The 20,344-nt window shown below is 47.0% G+C and overlaps 1 pseudogene; it reads left to right on the forward strand.

The window, feature by feature from the left end:
• On the forward strand, nucleotides 8,455–9,550 carry LOC100427086 (selenoprotein W pseudogene; annotated as a pseudogene).

Below are 20,344 nucleotides of genomic sequence, written 5' to 3' on the forward strand. Positions count from 1 at the left end.
GCTCACTGCAAGCTCCGCCTCCCGGGTTTACGCCATTCTCCTGCCTCAGCCTCCCGAGTAGCTGGGACTACAGGCGCCCGCCACCTCGCCCGGCTAGTTTTTTGTATTTTTTAGTAGAGACGGGGTTTCACCGTGTTAGCCAGGATGGTCTCGATCTCCTGACCTCGTGATCCGCCCGTCTCGGCCTCCCAAAGTGCTGGGATTACAGGCTTGAGCCACCGCGCCCGGCCACTATTTGGTTTTTTTTGTTTTGATTTTTTTTGAGACGGAGTCTCACTTTGTCGCCAAGGCTGGAGTGCAGCGGCGTGATCTCAGGTCACTGCAGCTTCTGCCTCCCGGGTTCAAGCGATTCTCCTGCCTCAGCTCCCAAGTAGCTGGGATTACAGGTGCCCGCCACCGTGCCTGGCTTAATTTTGTGTTTTTAGCAGAGACAGAGTTTCACCATGGGATTATAGGAGTGAGCCACCGTGCCTGACCCCAGTACAATTTTTTTTTTAAGCATGTAAGGTTTCCACCATGTTTGTGCAGCCAGGACCAGGAGTGCGACTGCTTCAGAATTCTGACTGGGCCAGGTTTGGTGTAATCCTAGCACTTGGGGGTGCCGGGGTGGGAGGAAATCTTGAGCTCAGGAATTTGAGGCTGCAGTGAGCTATGAACATGCCACTGCACTCCAGTCTGGGTGACACAGTGAGACCCCTTCTATAACAATAGTAATAATAAAGAATTCTGAATAGATAACTGATGACGATGATGACGTCAGACTTGTGTTTACTGAGAGTACTAAGTCCCAGGCTCTGTTCAGAGCACCTTACATGCGTTTTCGCCTTTAATTAGAAGAGATTCTCTGAGACAGGTAGAGGTAAGTGTGTGCTCCTCATAGGAGCGGTAGAGCCTAGTGGTGCCTGGTTGCCTGGTCTCAAATTTCAGGTACATGTATGGGATATATGACCTTAGTAACACTTTTTTTCTTTTGAGACAGGGTCTCACTCTCACTGGGGCTGGAGTGCAGTGGCACCATCATGGCTCACTGCAGCCTCTACCTCCTGGGCTCAAGTGATCCTCATCCTCCTGTTCAGCCTCCCAAGTGGCTGGGACCACAGGCTTGTGCAACACGCCCAGCTAATTTTTCTACTTTTTGTAGAAACGAGGGTCTCACTATGTGAAGCTGGTCTTGAACTCCTGGGCTCAAGCAATACTCCAGCCTCAGCCTCCCAAAGTGCTAGGATTACAGGCATGAACCACTGTACCTGGCCCAGTAACATTCTTACCCTCTCTGTGCCTTAGGTTTCTCGGTAAAACAAAGATGATAATAACACCTCCCTCATAGGGTTGTGGCCCAGATGCAATGAATGAATATGTACCAAGCATGTGACGTGCCTGGCATTTTACAGATGAGGACTTGGAGGTGATCCAGCCTAGATTCAGAGCTGCATTCACTGGCCTGGTTCCCGAGCATGAGCGGTCAGTGCCTGCTCAGTCCTTCCAGGCAGCCCTTTCTGGGGGACAGCCTGTTCCTGGGTCTCTGAGGCAGTATGGGGAGGTGGAGTTGGGGAAAGTTCACTTCTTGATCCTTCCTGTGTTTCCTCAGCTGTTGAGCACAGCAGTGGCTTTCGTAATTAAACAGTAGACAGTCTTAGGAGAACTAGGAGCAAGCCCTTCCCACTCTAAAACACTCAGAATTGCTATGCTGATTATAAAATGAATTTGTGCAACTCCCTGGGAAGGTCTCAGGGTCATGTGTTTTGTGGCAGAATCATTTCCTGCTTGGCCTGAGGGAAGAGCTGCTTCTTCCTGCTGAGATTCAGGCCAGTGGAGGCAAGCCTGCTTGCAGACGCCACAGCCCATCCCTGACCCTCCTGCCCCCACGTGGGACTCTGTTGGGGATGGTCAGGCAGAAAATGAAGGGAAAGGGGGCTCTGTTCACAAAGTTGCTGTGCAAATCATTTATTTTTTTTTTTTAATTTTAAGTTCTTTTTTTTTTTTTTTTTTTGGATACAGGATCTCACTCTGTCGCCAGGCAGGAGTGCAGCTGCGCGATCTCGGCTCACTGCAACCTCCACCTCCAGGTTCGAGCGATTCTCCTGCCTTAGCCTCCCGAGTAGCTGGGATTACAGGCGTGCACCACCACACCCAGCTAATTTTTGTATTTTTAGTAGAGATGAGCTTTCATCATGTTGGCCAGGCTGGTCTCAAACTCCTATCCTCTCACCTCCACCTCCCAAAGTACTGCCTTTTTTTTTTTCTTAGACAGAGTTTCACTCTTGTTGCCCAGGCTGGAGTGCAATGGCGTGATCTTGGCTCACCTCCCGGGTTCAAGAGATTCTTCTGCCTCAGCCTCTCAAGTAGCTGGGATTACAGGTGCCCGCCACCATGCCCAGCTAATTTTGTATTTTTAGTAGAGACGGGATTTCTCCATGTTAGTCAGACTCTTCTCGAACTCCTAACCTCAGGTGATCCTCCCGCCTCGTCCTCCCAAAGTGCTGAGATTATAGGCGTGAGACACCACTCCCCGCCTGGAAAAAAGTTTTAAAAGATGCTTATAGAGGCCGGGCGCGGTGGCTCACGCCTGTAATCCCAGCACTTTGGGAGGCCGAGACGGGCGGATCACGAGGTCAGGAGATCGAGACCATCCTGGCTAACACGGTGAAACCCTTCTCTACTAAAAAATACAAAAAAAAAAAAAAACTAGCCGGGCGAGGTGGCGGGCGCCTGTAGTCCCAGCTACTCGGGAGGCTGAGGCAGGAGAATGGCGTAAACCCGGGAGGCGGAGCTTGCAGTGAGCTGAGATCCGGCCACTGCACTCCAGCCTGGGCGACAGAGCAAGACTCCGTCTCAAAAAAAAAAAAAAAAAAAAAAAAAAAGATGCTTATAGAAAAATGACAAAAATTATTCCTTGGTTTTTTTTTTTTTTTTTTTTTTTTGAGACAGGGTCTCCCTCTGTCTCCCTGGCTGGAGTGCAGTGGCCTGATCTCAGCTCACTGCAGTCCGAACCTCCCAGGCTCAAGCAATTCTCCCACCTCAGCCTCCCAAGTAGAAACACATTTGGGATTACAGGCGCATGCCACCACACCTGGTTAATTTTAGAATTTTTTTTTTTTTCTTTTAAACTAAGGTAAGGGGGAATGTGAGAAAAAGAGGGCTGCTCATCTGTTCTCCCCCCACTCCTGAAGCCCCTCACTAGCAGAGGGCAAGCTCACAGGCCTGAGGGTGGGAGCTGGCTCTGGGAGTAACAGAGCAGAGGACACTTGGCCAATGGCCCTGTCCCTATTCCTATCCAGAGGCCTTTGCACACCCTGACCTCTCCTGGACCTTTCCCCCTGGTCAGGGGAAAAGGCCTCCTCCCTCCCCCTTCCTCCACTCTCCACCCCACCCCCGTCTTCCTACTTATCATTTTGGAGAGTCATTTAATTCCTGAGGTTTCTGTGTGTGCTGAGTCTGTGCATGTGTTGGGAGAAAGGAGCTGGCTTCCACCCAACTGAAAAGAAAGAGGAATAAAACACAAAACAAAAACACACCAACAAAGACAACTTGGAAGGCAATATTTATTCTGATTTTGCTTTTGCTTTAATACATAATATGTATACATGTTCCAGGCAACATGTTTGGGAACACAAAATAAAAATAAGGTTACTTATGACCCCAGGAGCTAGCTAACCTTTGCTGACAATTTCTGTCTTCTCTTTGGGTTTCAGGACATCTGTGATGTTGGGGCTTTCTGCACCCTCTGGCTGGGGAAGAGACCTCATCTGTCACCTCACATCTTCAGTCTCTCCCCACTCTAGGATTTAGAGGGTGTAGTCAAGGCAGAAGACCTGGGAGAGGTTAAACCAGAGGGGTGGCTGGTGCAGAGGACTGGGCAAGGACCATGAATTTGTCCTTCAGTTGCTGTGGGAAAGGACTTCGTGAACAATGAGTTGACCAGAGAGTAGGGCTTCATCCTACTGCCCAGAGAAGCCACTGTGACTCAGCAGAAAGGTCCCCGGGGACAGAGCATAGTTCTCCAATTTCCTTCATACTTTTTATCTTTTTCCTTTTTTTTTCTGAGACACGGTCTTGCTCTGTCACCCAGGCTGGAGTATAGTGGCACAATCATGGCTCACTGCAGCCTCAACTTCCAAGGCTCAAGCAATCCTCCTGCCTCAGCCTCCCAAGTAGCTAGGAGTAGAGGTATGTGCCACTATATCCGGCTAATTTTTAAAAATTATTTGGGCCAGGCACGGTGGCTCACGCCTGTAATCCCAGCACTTTGGGAGGCCAAGGCCGGCGGATCATGAGGTCAGGAGTTCAAGACCAGTCTAGCCAACATAGTAAAACCCTGTATCTACTAAAAATGCAAAAAAAAAAAATTAGCCAGGTGTCGGGAGGCGGGGCTTGCAGTGAGCCGAGATCACGCCACTACACTCCAGCCTGGGCGACAGAGTGAGACTGTCGCAAAAAAAAAAAATGAGCCGGGTGTGGTAGCGTTCGCCTGTAATCCCAGCTACTTGGGACGCTGAGGCAGGAGAAACACTTGAACCTGGGAGGCAGAGGTTGCAGTGAGCTGAGATCGTGCCATCGCACTCCAACCGTGCAAGATTCCGTCTCAAAAAAAAAAAAAATTAGCTGTGGAGTCAAGGGTCTCCCTGTGCCGCCCAGGCTGGTCTTGAACTCCTAGGCTCAAGTGATCTGCCCACCTGGGCCTCCCGAAGTGTTGGGATTACAGGCGTGAGCCATCAGGCCTGGCCTTCGTACCTTTTAAAATGTATTAATTCACTCACTCATTAAACATTAACTGCTCTCCACCCTGGGCAGGCTCTGGGGCCTCTCAGGTGGGGAAGTTGCCAACTGGGCCCTCCAGCAGACTGCTTCTGACCTGGGGAAAGTAAAATACAATAAATGTGCCCAAGGAATGCAGGGGAAGGGAGGAGGTAAAGGGGAGAGAAGGAAGGGCGTGTAGCAGTATCCCACGCATGTGTGGGCCATTTGTAAAAGAATATTACGTACTACAACAGCATTTTTCTTTGGAAAATGCAAAACAAAACTCTAACTTTGTTCTTAATGCAGACTATGGAAAGTAAATTGTGAGGAAATCTTGATCCTTGGGGGTTATCATGGGTCTCTTCAGCTAAGCCTGTGGGGAAGGCAGGGAGTAGGACAGGCCTTGCCATTCTCCAGAGGCCTCTCAGTAGAATGTGACCTGTTTCTATTTACCAGAATGGCAAGGGCAGGGGTGCAGGAATAGGAAGAGAACATACCTGACTGGAGGATTGGAGAGCCAAGAATCTGGGCCCTGAGAGTCAAAGGGAGAGGCTGGCAAATTCAAGGACACATAGCTGTGTGCAGTGGCTCTCTCCTATAATCCCAGCATTCTGTGAGGCCAAGGCAGGAGGATCACTCAAGCCTTAGAGTTCAAGACCAGCCTGGGCAACAAAGTGAGATCCAGTCTCTACAAAAAAATTTAAAAATTGTCTGGGCACTGTGGCGTGTGCCTGTGGTCCCAGCTACACAGGAGACTGAAGCAGGAGGATCAAAGGTGGGAGTTCAAGGTTGCAGTGAACTATGATCCAGCCTCTGTCACACAGGCTTGAAAGCACGGCCATCATGTTGGCCAGGCTGGTCTCAAACTCCTGGCCTCAACTGGTCTGCCTACCTCGGCCTCCCAAAGGCTTTGTAGGCCATATGGTCAGGGTGGTACCTACTCAACTCAGCTGGGAGGCACAAAAGGAGCCACAAGCACTATTTAATCAACTGGATCTGACTGTGTTCCAACAAAACTTTATTTATGGACACTGAAATTTGAATTTCATATCATCTGTAGACAGATGTCAAGAAATAGTACTCTTAAAGTTTTTTCCCCACCTTTAAAAATGTCACAATCATTCTTGGCTTGCAGGGGTCCTACAAAACAGGGAGTCAGGTAGTAATGATGTGTCAGTGTAGATTCATCAGTTGTCACAAATGTACCCAAATGTACCACTCTGATGGGGGATATATTGGAAAACGGAGGAGGCTATTTATGTGCAAGGGTAGGAAGTATACAGGAAATATGGTATCTTCTGCTCAACTTTGCCACAAACCTAAAACTGATCTTCAAAAATAAAGCCTGTCTGCCAGGTGCGGTAGTTCATGCCTGTAATCCCAGCACTTTGGGAGGCCAAGATTGGGGGGATCACCTAAGGTAAGGAGTTTGAGACCAGTCTGGCCAACATGCTGAAACCCATCTCTATTAAAAAAATACAAAATTAGCCAGGCATGGTGGCACACGCCTGTAATCCCAGCTACTCAGGAGGCTGCGGCAAGAGAATTGCTTGAACCCAGGAGGCAGAGTTTGCAGTGAGTGGAGATTGCACCATTGCACTCCAGCCTGGGCAACAAGAGCAAAACTCCATCTCAAAAAATAAATAGGCCAGGCATGGTGGCTCATGCCTGTAATCCCAGCATTTTGAGAGGCCGAGGTGGACGGATCACTTGAGGTCAGGAGTTCAAGACCAGCCTGGCCAACATGGTGAAACCCCGTCTCTACTAAAAATACAAAAATTAGCCGGGCGTGGTGGCAGGTGCCTGTAAACCAAGCTACTCAGGGGGCCAAGGCAGGAGAATCGCTTGAACCCAGGAGGTGGAGATTGCAGTGAGCCGAGATCATGCCACTGCACTCCAGCCTGGGCGACAGAGTGAGACTTCGTCTCAAAAAAAATTAAATAAATAAATAAATCCTATTTAAAAAAGAAGAAGAGAGAAAGAAAAGAAAACAGGGAGCAAGTTGAGAATTTAGCCTATGGCCTGTACTTGCTGATCCCTGTTTTAGAGAATTACAAAAAGTTGCTCCATCCTCCAGTAAGACGCTATATAAGTTAGCTTATTATTTCTCGGGAATAACAATTATAGGACTGGGCATACCTACCTGGGCATAGAACTGGCTCACATCTATAATCCTAACACTTTGGAAGGGTGAGGCAGGAGGATCACTTGAGGACAGGAGTTCCAGACCAGCCTCAGCAACATAGTAAGATTCTATCTCTACCAAAAAAAAAAAAAAAAAATTTAAAGAATAACAATTATGACAAGCATTAAATCATTCTGTATAAATTATACAAATCAAATACTGAATATAAGATAATTGAAAATTATCATTGTTGCAAATATATTGTAATTATTCAACAGTTCTCATATTAGATTCTAGAAAATAACAAGACATTTGGCATCCTGGTCAATCAAGATTTTGAGACCAGCCTGGCCAATATGGCAAGACCACATATCTACAAATTTTTTTTTTTTTTTGAGATGGAGTCTCACTCTGTCGCCCAGGCTAGAGTGCAATGGCACCATCTCGGCTCAATGTAACCTCTGACTCCCGGGTTCAAGCGATTTTCTTGCCTCAGCCTCCTGAGTACCTGGGACTACATGCATGTGCCACCACGCCCAGCTAATTTTTTGTATTTTTAGTAGAGATGGGGTTTCACCGTGTTAGCCAGGATGGTCTCTATCTCCTGATCTCATGATCTGCCCACTTTGGCCTCCCAAAGTGTTGTGATTATAGGCATGACCCACCACGCCCGGCCCAAAAAAATTTTTTTTAAATCAGCCTGCGTGGTGGCACATGCTTATAGTCCTAGGTACTGGGGAGGCAGAAGCAGGAAGGTTGCCTGAGTCCAGGAGTTCCAGGCTTCAGTAAGCCGTGATCAGACCACTGCACACCAGCTTGGGCAATTAAGCAAAACTCCATTTCATATTAAAAAAAAAAAAAAAGGCCGGGTACAGTGGCTCATGCCTGTAATCCCAGCACTTTGAGAGACTGGGGCAGGAGGATTGTTTGAGCCCAGGAGTTCAAGACCAGCCTGGGCAACACAGGGAGAACCTGTCACTACACAAAGTATCATGATTAGCTAGATGTGGTGGCACATGCCTGTGGACCCAGCTACTGGGGAGGCTGAGGTGGGAGGATCACTTGAGCCTGGGAGGGCAAGCATCGGTGTGCCATGATCGCACCACAGCACTCCAGCCTAGGTGAGAGAGTGAGACTCTGCCTCTAAATACATACAGACAGACAGACAGACAGACTAAAAAGAAAAAGATTCTTATCTGAGATAGATAATTTTAACTACAGTTGCTGTTTAATATGCAAAATTGTGTGGTCAAGTAGATGAATAGCCAAGAAATTTGGTTTAATGGATTCTTTATCAATGTTTTTCCCCAGTTTTTCTCAAAATCCATCAGTTACAGAGTGTGGAAGTTGAAGGTAAATCCACATCCTGCTCCATCTGCAATGTATTAATGCCATGTTTTGCTAAAACTAGTATCTAAAGTATTTCCTTTTCTTCTGGCAGTGCATCTACTTTCTCCTGAAATCTGGTGATGTAGATGAGTCATTTAGTATGGCTGGTGGAAACAAATACTGAAGACAGTGCCTAGATTATAGTAAGCAACTGTATGCACATATTTTAAATGAATAAAATTCCTTTTTCAAAGAAATTTGCGGCACAGACCTCATGCGTCCAGGCAGGAGATGGCTGTGACCCGGGCCTCTGCTCCCCAATGGGTGTGGCAGCCCAGAGCCATGGCTCTCGTGAGTTGTTTATGTGGCGCTTGAGGCTACAAGTCCAAGTATCTTCAGCTCAAGAAGCAGTTAGAAGAAGAGATCCCCCTCCCCCCCACCACGCGGTGGCTCACACCTGTAATCCTAGCACTTTGGAAGGCCAAGGCGGGCAGATCACGAGGTCAGGAGTTCGAGACGATTCTGGCCAACATAGTGAAACCCTGTCTCTACTAAAAATACAAAAAAATCAGCCGGGCATGGTGGCGGGCGCCTGTAGTCCCAGCTACTTGGGAGCCTGAGGCAGGAGAATCGCTTGAACCTAGGAGGCGGAGCTTGCAGTGAGCCAAGATTGCACCACTGCACTCCAGCCTGGGCAACAGAACTAGACTCTGTCTCAAAGGAAGAAAAAAAAAAAAGAAAAAAAGAAAGAAGAAGATGAGGTCCTCTGGGCTTTGGATATCTGCAGTGAGAGAACTCCCCAGGCCACTGGGTTCTTTGAAGTAATGGTAGCCGGGAAGTTGATTCACTCTAAGAAGCAAGATGATGGCTACGTGGACACAGAAAACAAGTTTCTGAAGCTGGTGGCCGCCATCAAAGCCATCTTGACTCAGGGCTAATGTGCCCTGAAGGCAGAGTCCAAGGACCTTGACCTGGCTCCTCTCAGCAGACACTTCATGACAGGAAGGACTGAAATGTCTCGAGGACGCCTGGTCTCCCCCTGTTCTTGCAGCTGCTGTTGGGGGCAGAGGTTGATGCCCCTGGTCTTTGCCTCTGTGTGGGAGAGTCTGTTAGTATGTGTCTTCCCCAGAATCCACACCGCCCTACCCTTGTTCCCTGATTTCATCAGATCTCTGTGCATACCCCATGTTTCCCCGGTTGTCTACCAGAGTTTGTGGGATGTCCCACCTCAGGCTTCCTTCTCAAAGGGAAGCCAAAAGAGGCGTCAGCATAGGTGAGTCTCTGATTGCGGCAACGTTTGCAACTGTTCACGATTCAATAAATATTGGACGAATTTAACCGAAAAAAAAGAAGAAGAAATTTGCCCTGCTGTCTGGAGAAAAATAAGTTTACTTTATGTATTTATGTATTTATTTATTTTTGAGACAGGGTTCACCCTGTCACCCAGGCAGGAATGTAGTGGCACCATCTAGGCTCACTGCAACCTCTGCCTCCCAGGCTCAAGTGATCCGTTCCTACCTCAGCCTCTTGAGTACCTGGGACCACAGATGAATGCCCCTGCACCCCGCTAATTTTCTTCTCCTTTTTCTTTTTCTTTTCTTTTTTGTTTTAGTAGAAATGGGGTTTCGCCATGTTGCCCAGGCTGGTCTCAAACCCCTGAACTCAAGCAATCCGTCCACCTCAGCCTCCCAAGCTGCTGGGATTACAGGTGTGAGCCATCATTCCTGGCCCTCCTTTTTAAATAGTAGAGATGGAGTCTTGCTATGTTGCTCAAGCTGGTCTTAAACTCCTGGCCTCCAGCAATCCTCCTACCTGAGCCTCTCAAAGTGCTAGGATTACAGGTGTGAGCCACTATGCCCGGCCAACAAAATTTTTTTAACAGGCTTTTTTTTTTTTCCCTGGATCTCATGATTTAAATTTTTTTTTTGGCTGCGCACTATGGCTCATGCCTGTAATCCCAGCACTTTGGAAGGCCAAAGGAGGGAGGATCGCTTAAGGCCAGGACCTTAAGATCAGCCAGGGTAGCATGGCAAGACCTCATCTCTACAAAAGAAAAAAAATTTAAATTAGCCAAGTGTGGTGGCGTGTGCTTGCAGTCCTTGCTACTCAGGATGCTGAGGCAAGAGGATTGCTGGAGCCCAGGAGTTCAAGGCAGCAAAGAGCGATGATTGCACCACTCTACTCCAGCCTGGGAGACACGGCAAGACTGCCTCAAAATTAAAAAAAAAAAAAGTTTCGCGGTGGCTCAAGCCTGTAATCCCAGCACTCTGGGAGGCCGAGGCGGGCGGATCACGAGGTCAGGAGATCAAGACCATCCTGGCTAACACGGTGAAACCCCGTCTCTACTAAAAAAAAAAAATACAAAAAACTAGCCGGGCGAGGTGGCGGGCGCCTGTAGTCCCAGCTATTCGGGAGGCTGAGGCAGGAGAATGGCGTGAACCCGGGAGGCGGAGCTTGCAGTGAGCTGAGATCGTGCCACTGCACTCCAGCCCGGGCGACAGAGCGAGACTCCGTCTCAAAAAATAAAATAAAATAAAATAAAATAAACATTTTTTTTTCTGATGTCTGGGGAGAAATTATTTCATGGTTTAGGATTTTATTATTTACAACGTTCTAAAATAGTATCAGTGTCCTCACACCCATTAGAATGGCTACTTTCAAAAAACAGAAAATAAGTGTTGGTGACAATGTGGCGAAAGTGGAACCCTGGTGCACTTCTGGTGAAAATGTAAAATGGTGCAGCTGCTGTGGAAAACAGTATGATGGTTCCTTAGAAAAATTAAAAATAGAAGTTTAAGGCTGGAAGCGGTGGCTCACGCCTGTAATCCCAGCACTTTGGGAGGCTGATGCGGGTGGATTCACGAGGTCAGGAGATCGAGGCCATCCTGGCTAACATGGTGAAACACCATGTCTACTAAAAATACAAAAAATTAGCTGGGCGTGGTGGTGGCAGGCGCCTGTAGTCCCAGCTACTTGGGAGGCTGAGGCAGGAGAATGGCATGAACCCAGGTGGCGGAGCTTGCACTGATCGGGCCACTGCACTCTAGCCTGGGCAACAGAGCGAGACTCCATCTCACAAAAAAAAAAAAAAAAACAGAAGTTTAACTCTATGATTCAGCAATTCCACTTCTAGGTATACACCCAGAAGAATTGAAAGCAGAGTCTCCAAGATATATTTGTATACCCATGTTCATAGTAGCATTATTTGAAATAGCTAACATGTGGAAATAATCCAAGTGTCCATCTAGAGAAGAATGAACAAGCAAAATGTGGTAGATACACACAATGAACTATTATGATTCAGGCTTAAAAAGGAAGGAGATTTCGTAGTATGCTACAACATGGATGAAACTTTAGGACATTATGCTAAATGAAATAAGCCAATCACAAAACGACAAATACTGTATGACTCTACTTATATAAGTTAATGATAATAGTCAAAATCATAGAGACAGAAAGTAGAATGGTGGTTGCCAGGGACTAAAGGAAGGGGTAAATGAGGAATAATTGTTTAACTGGTATAGAGTTTCAGTTTTACAAGGAGAAAATAATAAGATATATGGTGGTGATGGTTGAACACTATAAATGTGTTCAGTGCAATTGAACTGTACACTTAGCCATGGTTCATTTCATCAATTTTATTTTATGTTCTGTTTTTTGTTTTTTAGAGACAGTGTCTTATTCTGTCACCCATGCTGGAGTGTAGTGGTGTGACTGTAGCTCACTGGAGCCTTGACCTCCTGGGCTCAAATGATCCTCCCATCTCAGCCTCCCAAGCAGCACCAAGGGCTGGGTTGGTGGCTCACCCCTGTAATCCCAGCACTTTGGAAGGCCAAGGCGGGCAGATCACTTGAGGTCAGGAGTTCAAGACCAGCCTGGCCAATATGGCCAAACCCTGTCTCTACTAGAAATATGAAAAAAGTAGCTGGGCATAGTAGCGTGCGCCTGTAGTCCCAGCTACTCAGGAGGCTGAAGCAGGAGAATCACTTTAAGCCAGGAGGCAGAGGTTACAGTAAGCTGGGATTGCGCCACTGCACTCCAGCCTGGGTGACACAGCGAGACTCCATCTCAAAGCAAACAAGCAAACAAGCAGAAAAACCAAGTAGCACCAAGCAGGTGTGAGCCACCATGCCTGACTAATTTTTTTTTTTTTAAGAGAGAGAGATGGGGTCTTGCTATGTTACCCAGGCTGGTTTCAAACTCCTGGGCTCAAGCAGTCTTCCCACCTCAGCCTCCCAAAGTGCTAGGGTTACAGGGATGAGCCACCATGCCCAGCTCATGTATTTTATTTTATTTATTTATTTTTTGAGACAGAATCTTGCTCTGTTGCCCAGCCTGGAGTGCAGTGGTGCAATCTCAGCTCACCATACCCTCTGACTTCCAGGTTCAAGTGATTCTCGTGCCTCAGCCTCCCAAGTAGCTGGGATTACAGGCATACGCCACCACACTCAGCTAATTTTTGTATTTTTAGTAGAGACAGGGTTTCACCATGTTGGTCAGGCTAGTCTCGAGTTCCTGGCCTCATGTGATTCACCTGCCTTGGCCTCCCAAAGTGCTTGGCTTACAGGTATAAGCCACCATGCCCAGCCCATGTATTTTAACATAATAAAAAAAATAGGAAGAAATCATGTCAATGTTATATGCTAATAAACTTTAGCAGTACTTAATATTTGTAGTAATAAAGTTTCTTTCTTTCTTTCTTTTTTTTTTTTAGACTGAGTCTCTCTGTTACCCAGGCTGAAATACAGTGGCACAATGTTGGCTCACTGTAACCTCCACCTCCTGGGTTCAAGCGATTCTCCTGTCTCAGCCTCCCGAGTAGCTGGGATTACAGGTGTGTGCCACCACACCTGGCTAATTTTTGTATTTTTAGTAGAGACGGGGTTTTGCCACGTTGGCCAGGCTGATCTTGAACTCCTGGCCTCCATCTCCCAAAGTGCTGGGATTACAGGCGTGAGCCACCTTGCTGGCCATAAAGTTTTATAATAATAAACAGTTGGCCGGGCGCGGTGGCTCAAGCCTGTAATCCCAGCACTTTGGGAGGCCGAGATGGGTGGATCACGAGGTCAGGAGATCGAGACCATCCTGGCTAACACGGTGAAACCCCATCTCTACTAAAAAATACAAAAAACTAGCCGGGCGAGGTGGCGGGCACCTGTAGTCCCAGCTACTCAGGAGGCTGAGGCAGGAGAATGGCGTGAACCCAGGAGGCGGAGCTTGCAGTGAGCTGAGATCCGGCCACTGCACTCCAGCCTGGGCGACAGAGCGAGACTCTGTCTCAAAAAAAAAAAAAAAAAAAAAAAAAAATAGTAAACAGTTGACATGATACAATTAGCAGGTCCTTACATAGTAATTGCGAAGCTATGTCTGTGTAATTCTCATTTTGCAGATTCTTTTAAATTACATATTTATTTATTTATATTTTGAGACAAGAGTCTCACTCTGTCACCCAGGCTGGAGTGCAATGGTACGATCTCGGCTCACTTCAACTTCTGCCTCCCAGACTGAAGCAATTCTCCTGCCTCAGCCTCCTGAGTAGCTGGGATTACAGGTGCCTGCTACCATGCCCAGCTTCTTTTTGTATTTTTACTGGAGATGAGGTTTCACCATGTTGGCCAAGCTGGTCTCAAACTCCTGACCTGAAGTGATCCATTTGCCTTGGCCTCCCAACGTGCGGGGATTACAGGTGTGAACCACCATGCCTGACCTTTTTAAATTTTTATTTTATCTATTTTATTTTATTATTCTATCTTTATCCCATGACCATTGCTTCCAAGAGGGGACGGAAAGAGAGATGTGGGCTACAGGGTGAGCCTGAAATGACGCCCTGCAAGGAGTGCCCCCAATCATTCTACAGAGTGGCTTCTTTCTACTCTCATTTTCTCTGTCTCTTGAAGTACAGAACCCTATTGGCAGTCTTGTTTTTTCCCAAGGTCACACTGTCTTGGCTTCCTGAAATGCAGTACTATCTTGTTTAATCTATTCCCTTCCTCAAAGCTTTTTTTATTGGTTCTTTTTCCTCTCTTCCTCAACACTACTGCAATGTATCTTTGAATAGCTTCTCTAGTCTATCTTCTTCCACCATCTCATTATTCATTTATTCATTCAATAAGGATACCAGAGGTTTTCTGTTTTTGTTTTTGTTTTTTCGAGAGGAAGTCTTACTCTGTAGCCCAGGCTGGAGTGCAATGGCGCAATCTCAGCTCACTGCAACCTCTGCCTCCCGGGTCCCAGTTCAAGCAATTCTTCTGCCTCAGCCTACCAAGTCGCTGGGATTACAGGCACGCGCCACCATGCCCAGCTAATTTTTGTATTTTTAGTAGAAACGGGGTTTCACCATGTTGGCCAGGCTGATCTTGAACTCCTGACCTTGTGATCCTCCTGCCTCGGCCTCCCAGAGTGCTGGGATTACAGGTGTGAGCCACCATGCCCAGCCTGGATACCAGAGATTTAAAGATGGACCACTCATAGCCCCTTGCCCCTGGCCTAATGGAAGACATAGAAAGGTAAACTTACTATGTTTCAGAACTTATTCTAAATGCTTTCTATGGATTAGCTCATTTAATCCTTACCACACTCAGTGGTGACTTGGAGGAAGGAAATACAATACCTGAGATTTCTGGGATCACTGGGTGAGAGAGAGAAGTCAAATATAATTTTCTTGGCAACTGTGTGTGTCTGGTGTCACTCACAGACATGGGGATTAACAGTAGGTTTGGCGGCCAGGTGTGGTGGCTCACGTCTGTAATCCTAGAACTTTGGAAGACCGAGGAGGTTGGATCACCTGAGGTCAGGAGTTCGAGACCAGCCTGGCCAACATGACGAAACCCAATCTCTACTAAAAATACAAAAATTAGCTGGGCGTGGTGGTGCCTGCCTGTAGTCTTGTCTACTTGGGCAGCTGAAGCAGGAGAATCACTTGAATCCGGGAAGCGGAGGTTGCAGTGAGACAAGATCAGGCCATCGCACTTCAGCTGGGGCGACAGATCGAGACTCTGTCTCAAAACAAACAAACAAACAAACAAACAAAAACAACAGTACATTTGGAGAGGAGGCAAAGATGATATGTGAATGTTTAGATATGTTGGATTTTTGATATCTGTTGGATATTCATGTATGGAAAAGTCTAATAAGCAGTTGGTGGCTGTAGGAGCTGGGGGCTGGGCAGAGAAGTCTGCACTAGTGATTCAAATAGAGCACCATTAGTATATAAATTATAGCTGCATGGATGGAATCTTTTTCATGGATGAAAAAGAAAAGAATCCAGGATAAAAACACAAATAACAGCAATATATAAGATGCAGACTAGGCCGGGCGCAGTGGCTCACGCCTGTAATCCCAGCACTTCAGAAGGCTGAGTTGGGTGGATCACGAGGTCAGGAGATCCAGACCATTCTGGCTAACATAGTGAAACCCCATCTCTAATAAAAATATAAAAAAATTAGCCGGGCACAGTGGTGGGCGCCTGTAGTCCCAGCTATTCAGGAGGCTGAGGCAGGAGAATGGTGTGAACCCGGGAGGCAGAGCTTGCAGTGAGCCGAGATCAGGCCACTGCACTCCAGCCTGGACGACAGAGCGAGACTCCGTCTCAAAAAAAAAAAAAAAAAAAAAAAAGATGCAGACTAAGGGCCTGGTGCCGTGGCTCACACCTGTAATCCCAGCACTTTGGGAGACCAAGGTGGGTGGATCATGAAGTCAGGAGTTCAAGACCAACCTGACCAACATGGTGAAACCCTGTCTCTACTAAAAATACAAAAATTAGCCAGGCGTGGTGGCAAGCGCCTGTAATCTCAGCTACTCAGGAAGCTGAGGCAGGAGAATCACTTGAACATGGGAGGCAGAGGTTGCAGTGAGCTGAGATCACACCACTGCACTTCAGCCTGGGTGACACAGCGACATGCCATCTCAAAAAAAAAAAAAAAAAAAGTGCAGACTAAGGCCGGGCACCATGGCTCATGTCTGTAATCCCAGCACTTTGGGAGGCCGAGGTGGGTGGATCACTTCAGGCCAAGAGTTCAAGACCAGCCTGGCCAACGTGGCCAAACCCCATCCCTACTAAAAATGCAAAAATTAGCCAGGTGTGGTAGCACATGTCTGTAATCCCAACTACTCGGGAGGCTGAGATAGGAGAATCATTTGAACCTGGGAAGTAGAGGCTGTAGTGAGCTGAGATTGTGCCATTGCACTCCAGCTTGGACAACAGAGCAAGACTCCGTCTGAATACCAAAAAAAAAAAAAAAAAAAAAAAAAAAAAAGTGCAGACTAGCCAGGTTTGATGACACATGCCTGGAATCCCAGCTACTAGGGATGCTGAGGAAGGAGGATGCCTCGAGCCCAGGAGTTTGAGTCTGCAGTGAGCTATGATCGCTACCTGTGATCAGCTGTAAATGACAGAAACCTAACTGAAACTGACATAAGCAAAAGCAAAACAAAACAAAAGAATCTACTGACTCAGGTGATAGAACTAGCTTTTGGGCATGGCTAGAACCCTACCTCAGTGTCATTAGGTCACCACCTGTCACCATGTCTCGGCTTTGTTTCCCTCTGGGTTAGCTTTGCTCTCAGGCAGAATCTTCCTATGAGGTGGCAAAAATGGGAACCAGCAGATCTAGGCTTTTCTTTCTTTCTCTTCTTATTTATTTATTTATTTATTTATTTATTTATTTAATTTATCTGAGGCAAGATCTCACTCTGTCACCCAGGTTGGAGTGCAGTGATGCAATTTCAGCTCACGGTAGCCTCTACTTCCTGGGCTTAAGTGACCCTCCCACCTCAACCTCCTGAGTAGGTGGGACTACAGGCGTGCACCATCACACATGGCTAATTTTTTTTTTTTTTTTTTTTTTTTGAGACGGAGTCTCGCTGTGTCTCCCAGGCTGGAGTGCAGTGGCGCGATCTCGGCTCACTGCAAGCTCCGCCTCCCCGGTTCACGCCATTCTCCCGCCTCAGCCTCCGAGTAGCTGGGACTACAGGCGCCCGCCACCACGCCCGGCTAATTTTTTGTATTTTTAGTAGAGACGGGGTTTCACCGTGTTAGCCAGGATGGTCTTGATCTCCTGACCTCGTGATTCGCCCGTCTCGGCCTCCCAAAGTGCTGGGATTACAGGCTTGAGCCACCGCGCCCGGCCAATTTTTTTTTTTTTTTTTGTAAAGGCAAGCTTGCCATGTTGCCCAGGCTGGTTTCAAACTCCTGGGTTTAAGAGATCCTCCTGCCTTGGCTCCCCCAAAGTCCTGGGAGTACAGCCATGAGCCACCATGCCAGACCAATTTTTAAAAATTTGTTTGTAGAGAGGAGATCTCACTACATTGCCCAGGTTGGTCTCAAACACCTAGGCTCAAATGATCCTCCCACCTCAGCCTCCCAAAGTGCTAGGATTACAGGCATGAGCCATCACGGCAGACCAGTTTCTATCTCTCTCTCTTTTCTTTCTTTCTTTCTCTCTCTCTTTCTTTCTTTCTCTATTTTTTTTTTTTTTGAGATGGAGTTTTGCTCTTGTCGCCCAAGCTGGAGTACAATGGTGAAATCTTGGCTCACTGCAACCTCCACCATGTCTGACCCCAGTTCTTTCTTAATAGTTCCAGCAGAAGTCCTGGGGATGATCCTTAATGATCCATATTGAGTCATCAGACATTTCCTGAACAGTGACTAATTGACCAGGCCCAGACCATATATTTATTCCTGTGTGTGGTGGATTTGGTGTTCCCTAAACCAAGAGGATTGAGAGCTGTGGAAGAATTATTCCCCACAGGAAAAAAAAAGACATGCTTAGGAGTTGGAGGGGTTATGGAGCCTTGGTATACAAAAGCCACCAATGCCCATCACACAGACAATGGAGATAACCCAAGTAAAGAGATGAAAAAGGAGGAAGTTGAGGTATAGAAGGTGCTCCCCACAAGGGAGTGGTATTGTTGGAGGCAAAGAGACAGAAACCAGTGCAGTAGCTCATTCCTATAATCCCAGCACTTTGGGAGCCCGAGGTGGGCAGATCGCCTAAGGTCAGGAGTTCAAGACCATCCTGGCCAATGTGGTGAAACTCCGTCTCTACTAAAAATACAAAAATTATCTAGGGTGGTGGCACGCGCCTGTAGTCCCAGCTACTCAGGAAGCTGAGGCAGGAGAATCGCTTGAACCTGGCAGGCAGAGGTTGCAGTGAGCCAAGGTTGCGCCATTGCACTCCAGCCTGGGCAACAGGAGCGAAACTCCATCTCAAAAAAAAAAAAGGCTGGGAATGGTGGCGCATGCCTGTAATCCCAGCACTTTGGGAGGCTGAGGCCAGCGGAACACCTGAGGTCGGGAGTTGGAGACCAGCCTGGCCAACATGGTGAAATGCCGTCTCTACTAAAAATACAAAATTAGCAGGGTGTAGTGGCGCATGCCTGTAATCCCAGCTACTTGGGAGGCTGAGGCAGGAAAATCCCTTGAACCCCAGGGGGCAAAGGTTGTGGTGAGCCGAGATCATGCCTCTGCACTCCAGCCAGGGCAACAAGAGCAAAATTCTGTCTCAAAAAAAAGAAAAGAAAAGGAAAGAAAAGAAAAAAAATATATATATATATATAAAATATATACATTAGCCTGGTGTAGTGGTGATCACCTGTAGTCCCAGCTTATTGGGAGGCTGAGGCAGGAGAATCACTTGAACCTGGGAGGCAGAGGTTGCAGTGAGCTGAGATCACACCCCTGCACTCCAGCCTGGGCAACAGAGCAAGACTTCATCTCAGGGCAAAAAAAAAGAAAACTTAGCTGGGTGTCATGGGACACCTGTGGTTCCAGCTACTCAGGAGGCTAAGGTAGGAGGATCACTTGGGCCCAGGAGACAGAGACTGCAGTGAGCAGTGATTGTACCATTGTATTACAGCCTTGGTGACAGAGAGAAAACTTGCCTCAAAAAAAAAAAAAAAAAGAAAAGAAAAGACAAGAAAAAAATAAAAAGTTTCAAGTAGGACATAGTCATCAGGATCAGATGAGAGATCAGAGAGGATGAACACAGAGCCATGTTCACTGGATCTAGCATTGAGAGGTTTTATTTGGAGTAGTGAGAGTGAAGCAAGATTTCAATAGTTGAAGAGTGAGTGATAAGCAAAGAAGTAGAAACAGTGTGTGTAGACAGCTGTTTAAAGTATACTGGCTGTGAAGGGGAAGAGAGAGATTGGCTGGTTGCTAATGGGCAGAGACTTGAGCCTAATGAAAACAAAGAACTAGGGAGGATAATATTATTATATCTATCATTTATTGAGCACTTACTATATGCCCAACATTTTGCTATGTTCTGTCATCACAAAACTTTGGCCCATGTGTTTTGACTTTGGAGTGGAGATTTGGTTAATGAAATGGTCTAGCAAACAATGGGAATTTCAAAATCTGCACCCACATACAGGAGCCTTCCTACTAGCTATCAGAGATATGCTTTCTTTGTTCCTTTCTAAAGCGTTATCTCCTCGGAGCCATCAGACTCAAGGACAGAGCTCTAGCAACTCTTCTCTCTGCAATATCATCAACTTTTTGCTCTCTTACTGGATCATTCCCATCAGTTTACAAACATTCTAATTCTCCCATCTTAAAAAAAACCTCAGTCAGACATGGTGGCTCATACCTGTAATCCCACTCCCCCCTTGGGAGGCCAAGGCAGGCACATCACGAAGGCAGGAGATCAAGACCATTCTAGCCAAAATGGTGAAACCCTGTCCCTACTAAAATACAAAAAAATTAGCCGGGCGTGGTGGCTTGGGCCTGTAATCCCAGCTACTCAGGAGCCTGAGGCAGGAGAATCGCTTGAACCCGGGAGGCAGAGGTTGCAGCGAGCCAAGATTGCGCCACTGCACTCCAGCATGGCAATAGAGCGAGAGTCCGTCTCAAAACAAAACAAAACAAAACAAAAACACTTCTCATCTTCCTACCAGTTACAACTTATTTGAAACGCACATCGTCCAACACACTGTGTCCATCCGCTATCTCTAATTCCTGTCCTCTCTTTTTTTTCTTCTTTTTTTTGAGACGGAGTCTCGCTCTGTTGCCCAGGCTGGAGTGCAGTGGCGGGATCTCGGCTCACTGCAAGCTCTGCCTCCCGGGTTCACACCATTCTGCCTCAGCCTCCCAAGTAGCTGGGACTACAGGTGCCCGCCACCTTGCCCAGCTAATTTTTTTGTATTTTCAGT

This window comes from Macaca mulatta, chromosome 1 (assembly GCF_049350105.2).
Source record: "Macaca mulatta isolate MMU2019108-1 chromosome 1, T2T-MMU8v2.0, whole genome shotgun sequence".
Taxonomy (NCBI): domain Eukaryota; kingdom Metazoa; phylum Chordata; class Mammalia; order Primates; family Cercopithecidae; genus Macaca; species Macaca mulatta.